The sequence below is a fragment of the Mauremys reevesii genome, linkage group 1 (genome assembly GCF_016161935.1).
Source record: "Mauremys reevesii isolate NIE-2019 linkage group 1, ASM1616193v1, whole genome shotgun sequence".
NCBI lineage: Eukaryota > Metazoa > Chordata > Testudines > Geoemydidae > Mauremys > Mauremys reevesii.
Window position 1 is genome coordinate 179,140,234 of NC_052623.1, and position 19,855 is coordinate 179,160,088.

Consider the following 19,855-nt stretch of genomic DNA (forward strand, 5'->3'; position numbering starts at 1 on the left):
TAGTCTTAGAAGATCAATGGGAGTAGAAGGTACTCAGCTGAGCACATAACATGATCCAGATCCAACTGTAAAGTTTAAAGTCTTGTGATGTGGAAAAAGATACTTATTTTAGGGGCAAATGCCTGTGGTGTCAATCAAGCATTGAGCTTACACTCTCAGAGGTGAAAGGCCAATAAACACTAACCCATAAAGCTGAATAACATATCTTAACTCTGAAAGACAAGGTGGGTGAGATAATTATTTTTTATTGGACCAACTTCTGTGGTAAAATAATAAGTTTTTGTGCCACGTAGAGCTCTTTAAGTCTGCAAAAGATACTCCGAGTGTAAGAGCTAAAAGCAAGATGGAATGGATTGTTTAGCATAAGTAGTTAGCACATATTCTAAGGGAATAAATCCAGTGTTGTAGCCATATGAGTCCCAGGATATTAGAGATATAAGATGGGTGAGGTATTGTCTTTTTTGGACCAATTTCTGTTGGAGAGAGAGAATCAAGCTTTCGAGCTACACAGAGCTCTACCTCAGACCTAAGGAATAAAAGATATTACCACACCCACCTTGTCTGTATACTCACAGGACATGCATCTATTTTTGTTGTAAGATAAGCAAACAAGAGTTTGAACATTTAAAAAGTGAAACATCTTACATTGAATTGGCTCATTTCATCCCAAAGGAGCCCAAATTACTTCATAGACTTTACTTATAGAGGAATCATTTCCCCCACCACTAATATGCAACCACATGTAGGACAGAAAGTGGCAACTGTCTAAAAATGCACAGCAACATTATGTTACAGTTTCGTACAAGGAATGAATATAATATTCAGTTGAAACTGCATGTGGAATTCTAAGAACCAGAATGTATTTACTCTGAGTCAAATTCTTTAGCCATTATTTAAGCAAAACTCTAACTGAATAAATGTGGATTTTGCTTGATATAAGGACAGCAAAATTTAGTACTCCAATTAGAAACTCCTTCTTTGCCTCCCTTACAATTATCCTGAATTTTGTCATTCTTCCATATGTACATCCCTTCAGATTTGCAAATTTTCATGATAGCAGGCCTCCATACAAGGTTAGGTTTTCATCAAAAATAGGCAGAATGATAACAATGCTATAATTTTTCATACACTTTGCTTTAGATCCAAGTTAGGATGCATAGATATAACTTTTGGACTTCCTCAATTGTTTAGCCAACAGACAGCTGTCTGTTTATATTTGTTTTAAAGTATCTCAGCCTTTAAACCTAAGATATAACTCTGTTTATGGGATTTTGTCTTTTAGTGATATATAGTTAGGGGGGTGGGGGAATCAATCTAGGTCTAGATGATGAAAGCCACAATGCAGGGTCAATACTAATTACACAGATGATTCTTGAGTGGTACAATACCACCTCTAGTATATACCAATGGGTCAGGTGTGCTACATAATTAAATGAGAAAATATATTCATTTGGGAGAGAATTAATAGTACTACTGGAGTTAAAGATTTGCATAATCATGTTGACTTTGAAGATTACACTTCAAAACCAAATTAATAATGCCTTTCACTATAGCTTGCCACAGAAGTCCATGCTCATACAGCTATGTTGTGTTGACCTAAACCACAACATCTTTATGATGATTCAGAGCCCTAAATGCAATGAGCCATTATTTAAAATTGCTATATTTCCTGGAAGACATGGGTGTATATCACCGCCACCCATTGGAATTGTGGGTTAAACTCCCAGTTCATGATGGGGCAAAAACATTCTCGTGGGTGTTGCTGGGTGTGTGCCGTCACTCGCTCCTCCCTCCGTGAAAGCTACAGCAGATGCCATACTGCCAGCAGACGGTGCAGTACAGTGCACCGCCTGTCTCTTGATACTATGAATCCACCTCGCATGTCCTCTCGTCTTTCTATCTACTCTTTTATCTAACCATTTCCCGCCTTTTTTCGGCTACCGTGAACCAAGCAGCACAGCTTCTGCCGCAAATTCTGCTCTCCTGCTCTTGCATCGCTACTTAATTTTTCCATGTTGTCTCTCCTGGGCTTGTGTGCAAGCTACAGAAGGCAACAATTCCCCATCGTTTTTCGGCCATCGTGAACCGAGCCGCACAGGTTCCGCCACTTTTTCCATGTTGTCGGTCCTGGGCTCCCGTGGAAGTTATAGACAGCAACAATTCCCTGCCGTTTTTTGGCCATCGTGACCTGAGACGTACAGCTTCCACTGCAAACTCTGCTCACACTTCTTCTGCAAATTCTGCTCTCCCACTCTTGCAGCTCTATCGAGCTTCCCGAGCTACAGAAGACAACCATTTGCCGCCTTTTATCAGCCATCTTAAACCAAGCAGGCCTCCTAGTTTCGCAACCTTTTTCCGGGATTACCCATGCAGGCACCATAGCGTGGCAATCATGGAGCCCACTCAGACCTCCGCTGCAGTTTTGACCATTGTAAATACCTCACGCATTATCCAGCAGTATGTGCAGTACCTGCAAAACCAGGCGAGGAAGCGACGACAATGCAATTACTATACTGATGAGGACATGGACATAGACGTTCCTAGAAGCACGGCATGTGGCGATTGGGAGATCATGGTGGCATTGGGCCAGGTTCATGCTGTGGAACGCCAATTCTGGGCCCGGGAAACAAGCACAGACTGTTGGGACTGCAGAGTGTTGCAGGTCTGAGATGATTCCCAGTGGCTGTCAAACTTTCATATGCATAGAGCCATTTTCATGGAACTTGCTGTCCACTGCCCTGAAGAGCTAAGACACCAGAATGAGAGCAGCCCTGACCATTGAGAAGCGAGTGGCAATAGCACTCTGATAGCTTGCAATGCCCGACAGCTACCGGTCAGTCGGGGATCAGTTTGGAGTGGGCAAATCTACTGCAGAGGCTGCTGTGCTGCAAATAGCCAACACAATCATTGACCAGCTGCTATCAAGGGTAGTGATTTTGGGAAATATGCAGACCTTTGTAGATGGCTTTAATGTGCTGGGGTTCCCTAACTCCAGCGGGGCGATAGACAGAACACCTATCACTGTCTTGGCCCCAGAACACCGGGGCGGCCAGTACATAAACCGCAATGGGTACTTTTCCATGGTGCTGCCAGCACTGGTGGATCACAAGGGACGTTTCACTGACATCAATGTGGGATGGCTGGGAAAGGTGCATGATGCTCGTATCTTCAGGAACTCTGGTCTGTTTGAACAGCTGCAGGAAGGCACTTACTTCCCAGACCAGAAAATTACTGTTGGGGATGTTGAAATGCCTATAGTTATCCTCAGGGACCCAGCCTACCCCTTAATGCCATGGCTCATGAAGCTGTACACAGGCACCCTGGACAGTAGTAAGGAGCAGTTCAACTATAGGCTGAGCAAGTACAGAATGGTGGTAGAATGTGCTTTTGGACGTTTAAAAGCTCACTGGCACAGTTTACTGACTCAGTTAGATCTCAGCACAACCAATATTTCAATTGTAATTGCTGCTTGCTGTGTGCTCCACAATATCTGTGAGAGTAAGGGGGAGACATTTATTGGCCTGGTGGCCAATTTCGCACAGCCAGACAACAGGGCGATTAGAAGAGCGCAGCAGGGCGTGCTGTGCATCAGAGAAGCTTTGAAAGCCAGTTTCATGACGGGCCAGGGTACGGTGTGACAGTTGCGTTTGTTTCTCTTGAAGTTACCCACACCCTATATATATGAAAAGAAATAAAGTCAAAATTGTTTAAAAACTGTTCTTTATTATTTGATGCACAACGCATTGAGAGCAATTATAAGGTAGACTGGGGGAGGAGGGGGGTTAAGAGGGTGGAGGAGGAGGGAAGGACAAGTCCAGAAACCAAATCAAAAGTTTGCATATGCCAGCTTTCTGGTATATGGGCGATCCTCTGGGGTTGACTGTGTGGGTCCCCATAGCCTCCCCCCTTGTGTTCTTGGGCGCCTGGGTGAGGAGGCTATGGAACTTGGTGAGGAGGGAGGGAGGTTATACAGGGGCTGCAGTGGAAGTCTGTGGTCTTGTTGCCTTTCCCACATTAGATCCACCATACAGCGGAGCATGTCAGTTTGCTCCCCCGTGAGCTTGACCATAGCGTCCTGCCTGCTCTCATCACGTGCGTCCCTCCTCTCTTCGTGTTCCTGAAATGCTTTACGGGACTCCACAATTGTTTGCCTCCACTCATTCAGCTGGGCCCTATCAGTTTGTTTTTTCCGCCTTCTAAAGTGGACCAGCCTCTGCGACGGAGTAGATATGTACCATGTTGAAACATTTGCACCTGCGGGAGGAGAAAAAGGGAGGGTAGTATTTTAAAAGATACATTTCAGAGAACAAAGGGGACACTTTGGTGTGAGTAAGCCATCATACATGGCCGGGCAACAGAATTCAGCTTGCAGGCAGCCTAGGGGCATGCAGGGTTCTGCTTCTTCTACATTCATTTCAATGCTTTCAAACTGCTGGGCCCCGCTTCCCATAGCAAGCAATGCCTGGTCGGTTTGCCATATAAAAGGAGGGCCTGTGGGCTGTCTGGGATGATCGCTTCACACCACACCCCTCCCGCCCCCCGCACCCACTGCGTGGCTCCGATGAGGCTCTGAGCAGGGATGATCCTTTTAAACTAAACATGAACAGCCCAGCACAGCTGGGTCCCCCCGCACTGTGTGGCTCCGATCAGGCTCTCACTCACCAGAAATACCTTCTCCAGGGTCATGGTCCGGGAGCTCGCCTTAGGAGTGGGGGGAGGCTATTGGCTCCAGCATTAAGAATAGTTCCTGGCTGGGGGGAAAATGGATTCCCCACTTGCTGCCTGTGCACTGTCCTCCTCCTCCTCTTCGTCCTCCAGTGACTCTTCCTCCTTGCTCCGTGCAACTCCCCCTCTGCAGGTGTCCACGGACAGTGGTGGGGTAGTGGTGGCATCACCCCCCACAATTGCATGCAGCTCATGATAGAAACGGAATGTATGGGGCTGTGACCCAGATCACCCATTCACCTCCTTGGTTTTTTGGTACGCTTGCCTGAGCTCCTTGATTTTTGTACGACACTGCTCTGTGTCCCTGGAATAGCCTCTTTCTGTCATGGCCCTGGAAACTTTAGCGTACGTATTTGCGTTCCTTTTTTTGAAATGTAGTTCTGCCATAACAGACTTTTTTCCCCAACATGCGATGAGATCCAGTACCTCCCGTTTGGAACATGCTGGAGCTGGTGTGCGAATCCGGGAAGGCGTGATCTCTTGTGATAGTGGACTCTGCATGGTCGCCTGTGATGGTGAACTTGCTGATGGTCACCTGTGCTGATGGTGACCAAACAGGAAATGAAATTCAAAAGTTCCTGGGGCTTTTCCTGCCCACCTGGCTAGTTCATCGGAGTTCAGAGTGTTGTGCAGAGCGGTCACAAGGGAGCATTCTGGGATAGCTCCTGGAGACCAATAATGTCGAACTGCATCCACAATACCTTTAACCTAGGACTGCAATCTCGATTTAAGCGCTACTCCACTTACAGAGATGGAGTACAGAAATCGGATTAAAGAGCCCTTTAAATCGAAAAAATGGTTTGGTCATGTGGACGGAACCATTTTTTTTTCCAAATTAACTCGGCTAATTCCGAAATAACAGACTAGCGTAGACCAGGCCTGAGTTGCGGAGAGTTCGGCAAACTCTAAAGGTTCTTTTGGTCAGTGAATGGGAGCGTGAGCCACAATTGGTGGACACATACCATCCAGTATTATAACCCCTGCTGTTAAAACCTTCCACTAAGTTCCTGATTGTTTCTTTGAGAGGCCTTTACTTGTCTTGCAATCAGTCAATCACTACCCAAAGTTATTTCAAAATTAATGATGCCAACAAAACAAAATATAAAGACACACACCACCTCAAAAAGTTTTCCTCTAAAATCTGGGGGATCGGGGATGACTGAACATCATGTGTGGTATGCTGTTCTAAAAAGCATTACAAGGTAAATAATTTCCCCTGTAAAAGTACCAGTTGGGCACGTTTTTCACTCCTGGGAAGCTAAAAAGGCAAAGGGAAAAGCACAACCATAAAAATTGCAACAGGCAGCAATAACCCACCTACCAACAATAAGAAAAAACTTTTAATCCACCTACCAACAATATGAAAAATAACTTTATAAAGTTTTTTCATATTGTTGGTAGGTGGGTTATTGCTGCCTGTTGCAATTTTTATGGTTGTGCTTTTCCCTTTGCCTTTTTAGCTCTCCAGGAGTGAAAAACCTGCCCAATGCGCGTATGTGTGTGTGTGTGTATGTGTATGTATATATATATACACAACCAACCAACAATATGGAAAAGAATAATATATATATATTATTTTTGAGGTGGTGTGTGTCTTTATATTTTGTTTTGTTGGCATCATTAATTTTGAAATAACTTTGGGTAGTGATTGACTGATTGCAAGAGTCAGAAAAGAATAATATATATATATATATATATATATATATATATATATATATATATATATATATATTATTCTTTTCCATATTGTTGGTTGGTTGTTTTTTTGCTGCTTGTTACACACATTCATTTATAAAATTGCATGTGTATCCATATTATTTATAGACAGAGATACACAAACACATGCACAATAAAAGGGACAAGTAATATACCTCCTCCTAAACCACCAAATTTAACCCATCGAATACCTTTAAGAGGAGTCAAAAAGAGAAAAACAAACAAACAAAACATATATTTGGCCAACTAGAATGAGGGACATCCCAAAAGACACAAAACTATCAGGAGTGGGAGTTTGGGGTTGCCTATTTCAGAAACTGGTTCTTCAGTTCAGAGATCACAGCAGGATTCCTAGACAGAGGCTAAATCAAAGCAAGCACTTTGTAAATGAAGTGTATGGAACTATCACCATGTAGCTGCTGTGTATAAGACTGCAGTGGAAATTTGTTTGAGGCAGGAAGCAGAGCCCAGCCTCTCTCAGACATAATGAGTCCTTCTAATTTAGACCAGACAGGCCACAAAAATGCAAAATGCAATCAGGCAACTATTTCAACACAGTCCTCTTAGTGACACCACTGCCCAGGGAATTGATGTCCGAGGAAACAAAAAGTTTGGTCGACTCTCTAAGGGCTTTAGTCCAGTAGAAGTAGAACCTCATGTACATTCTAATATTTCATTCACTGAAAAGGATGGAATGAGCATGAACTTGTGGAAAGAATGTTGTCAGGGTAATGGGCTCATTACAGCAGAAGTTAGTCACCGTGTAGCTCCCCCTTACGCATGTCAAATTTGGTACAAGGTGAATCATTCACAAGAACCTGAAACTTGCTTTGTCTATCAGCAGATATCACTAAGTTAGTGCCACCAGGAAAATTAATATCCACTTATGAAACTTGAACTCACAGGTTCCAAGTGTCTCAGAAAAGGCCTTCATCAGCCTTACCATAACCACATTAATATCCCATGATAAATGTGGGGCTTTTAAACACTAGATTTCAAAAGTCACAAGTCCCAAATTAAACTGATGAGGAGGAACTGCAAGGATACCTGTCTATTTTTCAGTAATTCATAAAAGGCTGAGATAACTGCTAAGTGTAGCAGGATGCAATGTAGTCATAGCTGAGTCAATCTCAGGATGTTAGAGAGACAAGGTGGGTGAGGTAATATCTTTTATTGGATCAACTTCTGGTAGCGAGAGAGACAAACTGTCAAGCCATACAAAGCTGTTGTTCAGGTCTGGGAAAGAAACTCCTAGCATCACGTCCTTTCCCAGAAAAAGAGCTGTGTGTGGCTTGAAAGCTGATCTCTCTCTCACCAACAGAAGTTGGTCCAATAAAAGGTATTACCTCACCCACCTTTTCTCTCTAAGTGTAGCTGGATGAAGTTTAATTTCTACATTAGACTCAGACAGGTGAAGAAGGTAGTTAAGCAGGTCTTCTGCAGGTCAGGTAGAAGGATCAAGTAGGCCCTGCTTGCTCCATATCACAAATCATTTCCACTTACAATTGTTCTGAGAAACGAAAAGGATTTGACCTAGCTGCTCACTGACTAAATACCCACAAAGCTCTACCCTCTCACAAGTCAGCTTGTCAGCATGGCGCTAACAGGGCAGTTTGGTTGTCAGTGGTCAAAAGTCATATGCTCAGTCTAATGACTATGGCCAACTGCAAAAGAGTAATCAAACCTTTGTTTCTCCCTGAACTTTCCCATAACTCTTGGTACTAGAAATACAGTTGAAAAGGTATATAGGAGTCTTTTTTTCCCAGTGGATGTATAAGGCAGCCTTTGTCAGGACAGTCTCCCTGACGCCATGATCAGAAAAGTTCAAAATCTTCCTCAGGTTAATAGCAAAGATCCACTTTCACTGTCCTCCACTAGAAGAAAATCATCTTCAGGCAGAGATCTACTTGGATACATATACAAAGGGGGCCCGATTTTGATTTGGGTCTTTCAGCACTGTAGTAATATAAATAATAACTACCAATAATTCTGGACACCCTATTATTATACAGTAAACTGAGCAAAACTCAGTACTAAAACTATAGGTACGTGAAAATAAGTACATGGTATCCCAGTACTTTAATCCTCCACCTCTATCTCCATTTTGTTTGTCATTTATTGCAATGTTGCCTCTAATTTAGATTATTAGCTCCCTGGGACAAGGACCCTGTTAATTTTATTTGTTTTATAAGCACCACAAACAGCTTTGGAAAGTTAGAAAAAAATAACAAGACTAATCCATTCCTATGGGACTCTTCCTTAAAAAAACATACAACAACCAATACATGTATATTTCTAGGGTCAGATTTACACCTTACGTGCCCCTAGGCACAGCATCTTCAGCGCACACACACGCACACACACACCGTCCGCCTACAGCTGACCTCCGTGTTTTCCTTGGAAAATGAAACTTGTAACCCACTTTTAACTTTTAGGCATCCTAGAACGCCAGCACCCCTATGCATGTGCCTGCTGTGCCTAATTGGAAATACAACCCTGTATATTTCAAGATTCATGAAGGAGCAGACTCACTCTTCTGCCCAAGATCTCTGAATAACGATGCAGCAGCACTGAGCACAGGGCCAGACCAGATGATTTGGCAGCCTACGTTTGTGCAGGGATATAACAACTTGCACATTACCACCTCTATCATAAAATACAATATGCTATACTATATGCAAACAGAAAAATTTCACACCCAACTAAGGTACGAAAGGCTCTCCAAGAAAAAACAACTATATTATGCATTATTAAATATTCTAACTTTGTGCTTAAAGTGTGGCTAGTATGGTACTTGGATAACAGTGATTTTTCCTATGCATTTTTAGCTTATTTTCTTTCACACAATTATACATTTGCCCAATTGCCTCTTGCAGGCCAGGCTACTTTGCTATACATTTTCAAATTCTTTTTAAATCAATCCCATAATAATTCCTATATAGGGTATTTGCTTCTAAAAGGTTTCTTTTTTTTTCTTGCACAAACTAAACCTTACTATTTTGTGATTTAGTACTGTTTTCCCCACCAGATGGCAGTAACTTCAACTTAATATAAACCAGACTAGTTGTCACATGTGCAGCAAACAATAGTATTCTTTATGTTTGGGATTTTCATAAAAGGGATTGCTGGCTGTTAACATGGAGTTGTTTTAGATCCCTGTGATTTAATTACAAATCGAAGGGTAATGTTTTCTACTAATGGCTAAGGTGTTAACCATGATCAGTGTGCTTTGCAAAGTAAACTGCAGTCTGTTTGTAACAAATAGCTCTTACTCTGACCCATTTTTTATTATACCTGAAAGTCACTGGTTGCATTTTGAAAATGGTGGGGATTCTACCTCAATTATATTTCCTTCTTTTTTTCCTTCCCAATATTTGTCCACAAGTAACTGCCAATATTACACCAAGTTTTAACTAATTTAAAGCTCACTTCATGTGCATTAGTGCATATGTTAATAATTATAGAGTATTCATAATTTAAAATGCTGATTATTCAATATTTTACCAAACATATGTCTTCCACTCTCTTCTAGACTTTCATGAGCTGAATAAAGCCTCACCAAATCTTTGTCCCCAGTGAAATAAACTTGGAAGAAATAATGGAAGCTCCTTTTGTTGTAGGACATGTCAAACATACAGCAACCGATCAGACTTTTGTTATTTTGGTGTTAGCTCTTGTTAGTTTGGTATGGTAGAAATGTATGCTTTTGTGTACCAGGCACCAAAACTTATAACAGAGGTTCCTGTTCCTAGTTTTTTTTATGAAGCATTATGCCACTAGTCTGATTGTTAGCCCACCCTAACTCAGCTTCCTCCATGGCAAATATGTAATGGCTTCATTTTTTAGAAAGCAAAACAAATAAGCTTTTCATGAATCACTACAAACCTTTTGCTAGAAAGGCAGAGACTTATGGAGAACATAAAATAGATCCAGCTATTATTATACCTCGATTAAAGCTACATCTCTGCTTCAGGATTAATAGTGTTAAAAGTAAACAATATATTACTAATATGATATATCCAGACATAAATATTCCAATTAAATTTTACCTTTTCTTAAATTCATGATTCAAATTTTAAAGCCTGTTAGATCTGGTCTTCCTTTGATGTGCAAGTGTAAATCCCAATATTAACATTAATATGATCTGGAGGTGAACATATTCTTACATTGACACTCAGAAATACTGTTTTAGATAGGCATGACAAATATATGATGCAGAAGATTTCTGTTTGATTTAGACAAAATTCAAATCTAATACCTTTGAATGTGTCATGGAAAACTTGAAAACAACAAAACATGCCTTTTTTAACAAATACATTATTTCTCTTCTGTTCTTTACTCCTAATAAAAGTCAAAATAAATACATCTTTTTGCCTATGTAAAAATTTGTTATGGGCCCAGAAATTACAGAAATTACATAAGAATGGCCATACTGGATCAGACCAAATGTCAATCCAGCCCAGTACCCTGTCTACTGACAGTGGCCAATGCCAGGTGCCCCAGAGGGAGTGAACCTAACAGGTAATGATCAAGTGATCTCTCTCCTGCCATCCATCTCCATCCTCTGACAAACAAAGGCTAGAGATACCATTCCTTACCCATCCTGGGTAATAGCTATTAATGGACTTAACCTCCATGAATTTATCTAGTTCTCTTTTAAACCAGCACATCCCTCGGCCTGGGCCACTTCCCGCAGCCCCCATTGGCCTGGAGCGGCGAACCGTAGCCAGTGGGAGCCAGGATCAGCTGAACTTGTAATCAGATTGAGATAAAATGCATTCCTTGCAAACCAGAGGGGAAATTCTGACCCCACTGCAGTCAAGGGCAAAATTCCCATTGAATTAGAAACATAGAATAGAATATCAGGGTTAGAAGGGACCTCAGGAGGTCATCTAGTTCAACCCCCTACTCAAAGGAGGACCAAAACCCAGACAGATTTTTGCCTCAGATCCCTGAGCGGTCCCCTCAAGGATTGAACTCTCAACCTGGGGTTTAGCAAGCCAATGCTCAAACCACTGAGCTATCCCTCCCAACTTCGGTCAGGATTTAATTCTAGGTTCCTGCCTTAGGTTCTCCTAGTTCTGAACACTATCAACTAGCAGAATGATTGCAACAAATTCAAATTCACATCCAGAAAAAAAACATTCTAAAGCATGGTACTTAAGTGGGAAAATTTTCCATCATTTTAGTTTGCAAAAACATCAGCTGCAATAGTGTGCAACTATCCATGTTAATGTTGGATTATGGACACCTGTAACTGAAATTTCAAATAAAGAATTCAAGACTTACCCCTAATTTGTGAAACAAAAAGGATCTTTTTGCAAAAGTCATAACAGCAGCCATCCACCTGAAAGAAATACAGTGAATCAAGATGAGGGTAAAGGATTAAAAGGACCATATACCAAAGCCAGACACTTCAAAATAACCCAGTGACATTATATTTAACTCCTTTTCAAAATCAATTAAAATTATATCCCAGAGTTACAAAAACACAGGAGTAAAAGAGGGAAAAAGTCTTGTCTTTTAGTTTACAAGATTTGATAAATTTCCCCAAGATGCTTTCTGCCAGAGAATTACAGTACATCAGTAAATCAAGAATTTCAAATAGTATAACCAAATACAGATATTATTAGCCAGATTGATGATGGTACTCATCCACTTTGCTTTCATTTAATACAGAAATAAAATTTTACACTCTGAAAGAGTAACCCAATCTTTATGTAAAAAGTAGTACATAATTACATAATAATAACCTCCAACACTGTAGTTATGTTATAGAAAGGTATAGTGTTGTGAGATATTATTGTAAAATATTAATTTAACTAAAGAAAAATTGATTTTATCTTCTATTTGCGAAACTGTACATTTTTGTATTGTATTATAAAATGAGTTTAGAAAATCTAGAAATTTTCACTCCAGTTACATGCATATTTTAAGATATTTGATTTTTTGCCAAAAAAATGTAGCTGAAGCAGTTCATATATACATGTATAGATACAGTTTCAGAGAGGAAATTAAATTCTGATATTTCTTGAAATAACAGCCTGTTGGCCTTGAGTATGTAAAGCTTTGATAAATTAATATATTGTATTTTAATATTAATTATATTCTAATATAATAGCTGAATTATGCCGTATTTATGTTGACATTACAACGTAATTACAATGTGACTGGACTTTAATACTTGTAATGACTGCTTATTCATAATATCTACACATAGTAATTTCTCTGAAGTTATACCTGTCACACAAAATCGCTAAAAGTTTAAAAGTAAAAAATAAAAAACAACAAATTATTTTAGAATAGCTACTGTTTATTTAGTATAGCTGGATTGTAAATGTACATGCATTCATAATGAAACAGAAGACAAGCACAAGTAATTCAGCTACATGGTCCACCTCTGGTTATAGGATTTTGTATAGGCACATACAGAAAACAAAAACAAAAACATAATCAGAGTAATTTACAGTATAACATTTTAAGTATGAAACTTCAGGGATGATAAGTTATTGAATCATGTAGCTAATCTTCAGGTTATTATGGTGCAGGAGTAGCTACTCTATAGTTAAGTTTGCAACCAGTTTCTATTTTTAAAATCTTATTTTAGCCCCCCGAACCTATTTTTATTTTTAATTAATTAAAAAGTAGTCTGAATTTTTGATTGTGTTAAGTGGCCTTTTTGTCATCCTTCATACTTTACATCTACATAAACTATTCACTGTCAGTATAAAGTTGAGTTTTATATCCTGAGATTAGTGTTGAAAGAGTAGTATTCATTTTGAGTTAAGGTTGTTGTGTTGCAATGAAATAAGTATTACTCTGTACTTGATAATGAGAAATGTATGGCAGTTTAAGATGATGGCCCCAATCCTAGAGGAAATCCACATGTCCTCAATTTACACACTGTGGGTAGAGTCCCACTGAAGTGTTTGTCATCAATGGGATTATTCACAATGTATTAAGTAAAGTATAGACACAAGTCTTTCCAGGGTCAGGCATTATATTGGCTTTAACTTTTTCAATTCCTTGCTCTTAAACTTAGTAAATTATGTGATAGATCAATAAATTGTTACATTCAACAACCTTAATTGGCTTTTTAAATGTGTGTTTGTTTTTCTTTGTTTCTGGAGGTTCAATTAGTGTTAAATACAAGTTTGAAAAAGCACAACCACTATGTAATTATACTGTAATTACAGCTACTATATTATAAAGTGTAACTGTGGTATGGATACTGTCTGATACTGCCACCTAATTTGTCATTAACAAAAAATGACTAGAGCTTGACATTACTTCCCCCCAGAAAACAAGAAAAGTGATGTATGATCATATAATTAAAACATCAGTAATGATCAGAGAGGGGGTTTGTTTTCAACAATTGGTATTTTAAACTAAAAGTGACAACAGGAGGAAAATGTGAGGAAGAACTACTGAAACTGGGTAGTTAGGAAAGAAAAGAAGAAACAAGTTAGATTAATATAGTCACTAATCCATCTTTCCCAGGAGCATAAGTATGTGCGGGAGAAGGGAGGGAAGAAAGAAAAAGTAATGGTGATGGCAGAGTGCTAATTCAGTGTTCAAAGTGGATCCCTCTCTAATAAAATATGGTTATAAAATGTATTACGAGCAACTCATTCAAAAAACCCAAACAAACGAACAAGCAAACCACTGGTGCAGCCACAGCTTTTAGTAGCATTTTCCTTTGCTGCTGTATAACTTCTTAATTTCACCTTGCAATGAACAAAATCGGGAGACTGATGTTCCCCCTTTTTATTTTTTAAACAAACCATAAAATTGAAAATCTGGTTCAAAATGTGATAAAGCATTATGTAAAAATGTAACTATACTGATGCATCCTTCATATGCTGCATCCAAATTTATCTAAAGAAAAATTACCTGATGAGTTATTACAAATCCCTCAAAAAGGGGTATAATTTGGAAACAGTAAAAAATACTTGCCCATAAAGTAATTGCTATACAGTAGAACCTCAGAGTTACCAACTGACCAGTCAACCACACACATCACTTGGAACCGGAAGTACACCATCAGGTAGCAGAGACCAAAAAAAGGAAATACAGTACAGTAGTATGTTAAATGCAAAGTATTAAAAAATAACGGGAAAGTTTAAAAAAAGATTTGACAAGGTAATGAAGCTGTTTTCTGTGCTTGTTTCATTTAAATTAAGATGGTTAAAAGCAGCATTTTTCTTCAGCAGTAAAGTTTCAAAGCTGTATTAAGTCAGTGTTCAGTTGTAAACTTTTGAAAGAACCACCATAATATTTTGTTCAGAGTTACGAACTATCTCTGTTCCCAAGGTGTTCCTAATTGTGAGGCTCTACTGTATTAAAGTTGCTTTCTGATTAGATGGAAGGGTCAATATAGATACAGATTTGCCCCACAGTTTCTTGCAACATCCAGTGGGCCAGGACTATATAGCTCAAAAGATTTGATCTTGCTCAACATCCACACATGCCGACTTTTGGTCCAAGGAATCGGTTGATTGGTCTAGCATCATGAAAGTTTATTGGCTCACTGCACAACTCAGTTACCCATGCATAAAGGGAAACATATGATCCGAAAAAGACCCTTTTCCATATTTCTTGCATATCACTCTGCTTTGGTGCAGACATTTAATGAACTACTCCTCTTGTTAGTAGACTTTTTTGGGCAGTTCTTCACCCAATTCACAAGCTGAATTGAGGAACTACTTTACAGAGGTGGCTAATAATACTGCTTCAAAGCACTGCAAGTTATAGCTCAAAGGCTGTGGTCATTAAGATACCAGCTTTACAAGCAGAGACAATGCATATCCATTGATAGTGGGGGGGGCACAGTTTAAAGGTTTGGCTCCCCTCAGGCAGGCCCCACCCCTTACCCTCAGTCTCCCCTCCCGGAAAGCAGCAGCCCCTCCCTGCAGTGCCCAGCCTTTGCTCCTGCCTCTCCCCACTGGGCACAGCTTGCAGCTCACCCAGCCTCCGAGGTCACTTGACTGACTCTGCCAGCTACTTCACAGGAAGGGGGTCTGGTGGCACCATGTGACCAAGGAAGCCAGCCCTGAGTCAACAGGAAACCCACACATAGGAGTGGGGCACTCCAGCCCCAAACCCCTGGAGGCTGGGTGGTTTCCAGAGGTGGCTTCCAATGCCCCCTCCCCCACCATCTGGGGGCTCCTGCGCATTACCCACAGTGTGGCCCTGGTTAAATCCCCCCCAGGTCTCTGTGCAAGACCCAAAAAAACACCGGGGCAGGGGCTTGGCCCCACAGGTTACCACTGACCCGGCAGCGCCCCCCCGCAAGTCTCAGGCAGTTGCCGTATTTGCTCCCCAGGTGCAGCCCCACTGGCCTTGCTGGAGGGTAGTTATGGGTCAGTACTACCATGAGCCAGGCCTGCAAAGCGGGAGGACAAAGGGGGCAGCTCGCTATTGGTGGCATCTGTTCTGAGATAAATTACTGTGCACTCACATATTTTGAACCCACTCCCTGCAAAAAACAAATAAATAAAAATATAAACCCTGGCAGAAATCGGGGTGGGGGAATGTGACCCCATATGCCCCCCCCTTCTTCATGTCACCTCTCTTTACCAGGCTTTCAGTCCTTGGTATCTACCTCAGGATCTAATTTCACACTTATTTTTGAAATGTTAACTATCAGAGCCTTAGGTCTGGTCTACACTACGGGGGCGGGGTGCGGGGGGTCAAACTAAGGTACGCGACTTCAGCTACGCGAATAGCGTAGCAGAAGTCGAACTACCTTAGTTCGACTGACTTACCCATCCAGACGCGGCAGGGTCAAACTCCGCGGCTCCAAGGTCGACTCCGCCACCACTGTTCGCGGTGGTGGAGTTCCGGAGTCGAACTCACCGCGTCGACCCCCGCGGTAAGTATGGACCTACCCTTAGTCATCACACCACCCATTAATCCCAAGGATATGATCTAAGATTTTTCATATTCCCAATTCTCTTTTGGAAAATCCCATTTTCCAATAAATGCACCCTTGCAACTGGCATTTATAAGCTACATTTGTTGACTCTTTCCAAAGTTACTCACACTTGTTTGAACCACTTCTGTTTTATTTGCACGTTCTGCTACTTGTTGCATACACAAATTATATTTGCATTTAGGGTCTGAATGGAATAATTTGTAGTTGGTATAGGATTCTGTGCTTCCAAGTTTCAGTGACCTGATACTTAACCCTTGGTAGGCTGGAGATTTTTATCTGTATTTATTTTGCATGACAGTATGAAAACTCTTTTAACATCCCCAGATTCCTTTCCTGTGAGTAATATACATGGGCAGCGGGTAGCATAGGCAGGGGAAGGCTGTCTCTCCCGAAACAGCCCCGCCCACGCTCTGCCTCACGGCCCCCTCCTGCTTACCGCTCCTTGGCCCAAGCCCAAGCAGGCAGCTCCTCTTCTGGGAAGTCTGCTGGGACTAGGGCATCTGGGACTTAGGGTGGCTGGGGCCACCCAGCGCCGGGAGGGCCCTGGGTCTTGGGGCTGTTCCACCCAGCGCTCCAGGGCTGGGAGAGAGGGCCAGGCTGTGCGCTGCCCACCCGGTGCTCTAGGGCTCGGGTGGGGGCCACACACTGCCCAGTGCTTGGGGTGGGAGGCATGCGCGGCCTGCCTGGCTCTCTGGGGCTAGAAGTGCTCAGACGTCAGGGAGGCTGGCGGCCATGGGTAGGGGGAGGACTTTGGAATTCTGCAGGGTGGAACCTCAGATGGAATGGGTTGGGTGGGCCGGGCCAGGGGTAGCCTTCCTAAGCCTGTCGTTCACCCACCACCCATGGTAATACACCTTTTGCAAAGTTCTTTTAAAACTACAAATATATGTTTGAAATAAGGTGTGGAGGAATCATCAGTTTTGCAGGATAGACTTCAGCCACATAACTCTTTCATTAAGAGGAATTCTAAAAACTCACTCTCCTAAAACCAGCTACTTCATAGGAAGAAACCAAATGAGAAACTGTAGCCACTTAACAAGCAACACATAGAGTCAACACCAAGATCAGTCACATTAACTCCTCATGAGTCCTATTTCCTTTCCCATGATGTCATAAATGTGATGAGGGATTGATCCCCAAAATGGTGTACAGCAAGCACCTGATGGAAGACAGAGCTAGCACCCACTTTCCAGGAACCTGGGATTGTGCTAGTGGTGTACCTGAGCCTCAGGAATGCAAAATCAGTCTGAGGGTTTGGGAGATAGGAGCTTTTCTACAGATGTGATACAATGGCGGTGGTGGATCTTTGTGACACTTTCAGCTTACCGGGGCCTAAAAAAATCAAGGTGGCTCAGATCTTGGAAAATAGGGTCTTAGCATTCACAGTCTTTGCTGTGTAGTTACATGGAGAAGACCATGACAGCCAGAGTCTAGGGTATCACAAAGCTCTTCCAGCAGTTTTTCAGCAGCATTCTGCATATTAAATGTTTGTTCTGACAACATATAGGAACTGAAGATCCCTCAGCTGCACTAACATATTTGGTAATAAAAACAAATCAGTAAAGGTTAAGGCTTGTTTTAATATTGATAGTGTATACACACTGAAAGGATGGTACTTACCACTGTTGGAGACCCAGAAAATGATAGGGAGACATCTGAACACTACATGCTCCTAATGTCAGACTAGCTTCCACCATAGCAAGGGCAAAACATTGCCAGGATATGAAGGTAAGCAAGAAACGTTCTTGGAGTCTTTTATTTAATAGGATTAGTTTCTGCAAGAATTGAATTACGATTACCAGGTTATAAATCCCCCACAATGACCCTTACAACAGACACAGTAAATCCTCATCTATAATGTTACAATTTTAAAGCTTCTTCCCACATTCTTGTGAGGAAAAGATACATTGATCCTGATAGTCAACCAACAACTGCACTCCTGGGAACATCCAGAGGGGTGGCATGAACTCTGGGAAAGATCATGGGTCCCAAATGGGACCCTGCTCTGACAATTGCCGATTGTGCAAGTCACACCACTTGATGACTTGCTAAACCCACAAAAGGAACTTCCAGTGCTTCCTGTCCTGTGATTAACTCTCCTTCTTTTGGAGCAGCCACTTTGGGAATCATGTCACAATGGTGCTGAGGAGGCAGCATTATCCCTTATGGCATAGTGTCCTTGCAGCCTCTTGTATCCTTGCAGAGGATGATGAACTTTTATAGAGGATTTGCTCTTCCAGTTGAATACATGCAGCAGAGGGGAAACTAGGAGCGCAGAACCCATGGAGTAACTCCCCATTATTCTTAACATATTGAGATACACAACGGAGTTAGAGACTAAACTTTAACCAGAATGGGCTAGTGTAGGTGTAGAAGTTCACTAGTCACTCAAGGCAGGAGCCACCAGTTGTTCAGAACCTTGGTGTCTCAATGGTGGTGGAGTCCCACATTGACCACCATTGTGTCTAGCAACAGAGCAATACACTGCACTGCCCTGCAGGAGACAATAGGGTTAACTTGCTAATGATTTGCTGTTCACTTGTTCATATTTTCATTGCTAATAAAGTTGCAGTCTTTATCTTCAACAGAAACACATATCTGGCTCTCATTGTGACAATGCCACCAGCAACAGTCTGTCCACAGCTCTGTACAAGAAAAGACTAATTATTTACAAGTTGATCATGAATACAGTTAAGATCAGATCCTCCCCTTGCTACACTGTATAGACTGCCATGAATCCAGAGGTAGGTTTCATGCAGACTTGCACATTCTGTTAAAATGAGCAAGCAAAATCCCAGACACAAGGTGAACAGGGTCTTCCTTCAAAAAGCAAATCTTCCCTCCTCAGCATCACAATCCAAATTAATGCTTATCATGTCTTTAGATGGAACACAAGATGTTATTTCTAATGTAACAGTAAATTCTATCTGTGTTTTGACTGATACAATAATACTAATCTGTGCTCTGGTATATACTATACGGTATGATTATTGGGTATTAAGCTTTCTATTTTTAAAACGTAATAGTGAGAAAAATGAAGAGTATTTCATGTTAACCAAAATAAAGCATGAAAAATTGATAAGAATTTTTTTTTAATGCTTGGTGTTCTAACAGTGCACACATTATAAATCAGTGTTAGTTTGTCATTACTAACATGTAGCATGTTCCACTGTAATATTTAATCCTCCTATTGTATTAAAAATGTAAAGAAAAAAGATGAACAAATAGATTTTTCTCTTAGCTAAAATGACCAGACAATGACCTGGAGAAAAAAGGTACAATTTGCAATCATGTCAAAGACATTTTAATAGCTGAATTAATATGAAGGACATAAATTATCTGATGAAGCAAGATCATGACTGTTTTAAGACAATGTGGTTGCTACTTATATCATTAATATCTAAATTGTTTGTGTTGCATATGAATATTGTCCTTTTTTTATTTTTTGGCTGCTTTCCTAAGTAACTTTGGCCCCAA

General features: G+C 41.1%; 1 long non-coding RNA gene across 3 annotated transcripts in view; it reads left to right on the forward strand.

Moving 5' to 3' along the window:
* Positions 1-9,160, forward strand: part of LOC120381417 — a 41,560-nt gene extending 32,400 nt beyond the window's left edge. For all 3 annotated transcript variants that reach the window (XR_005588050.1, XR_005588051.1, XR_005588052.1), the window contains one exon: positions 8,877-9,160. This is a non-coding gene — a long non-coding RNA (uncharacterized LOC120381417). The remainder of the gene's footprint in view (positions 1-8,876) is intronic.
* Positions 9,161-19,855: the final 10,695 nt, after the last annotated feature.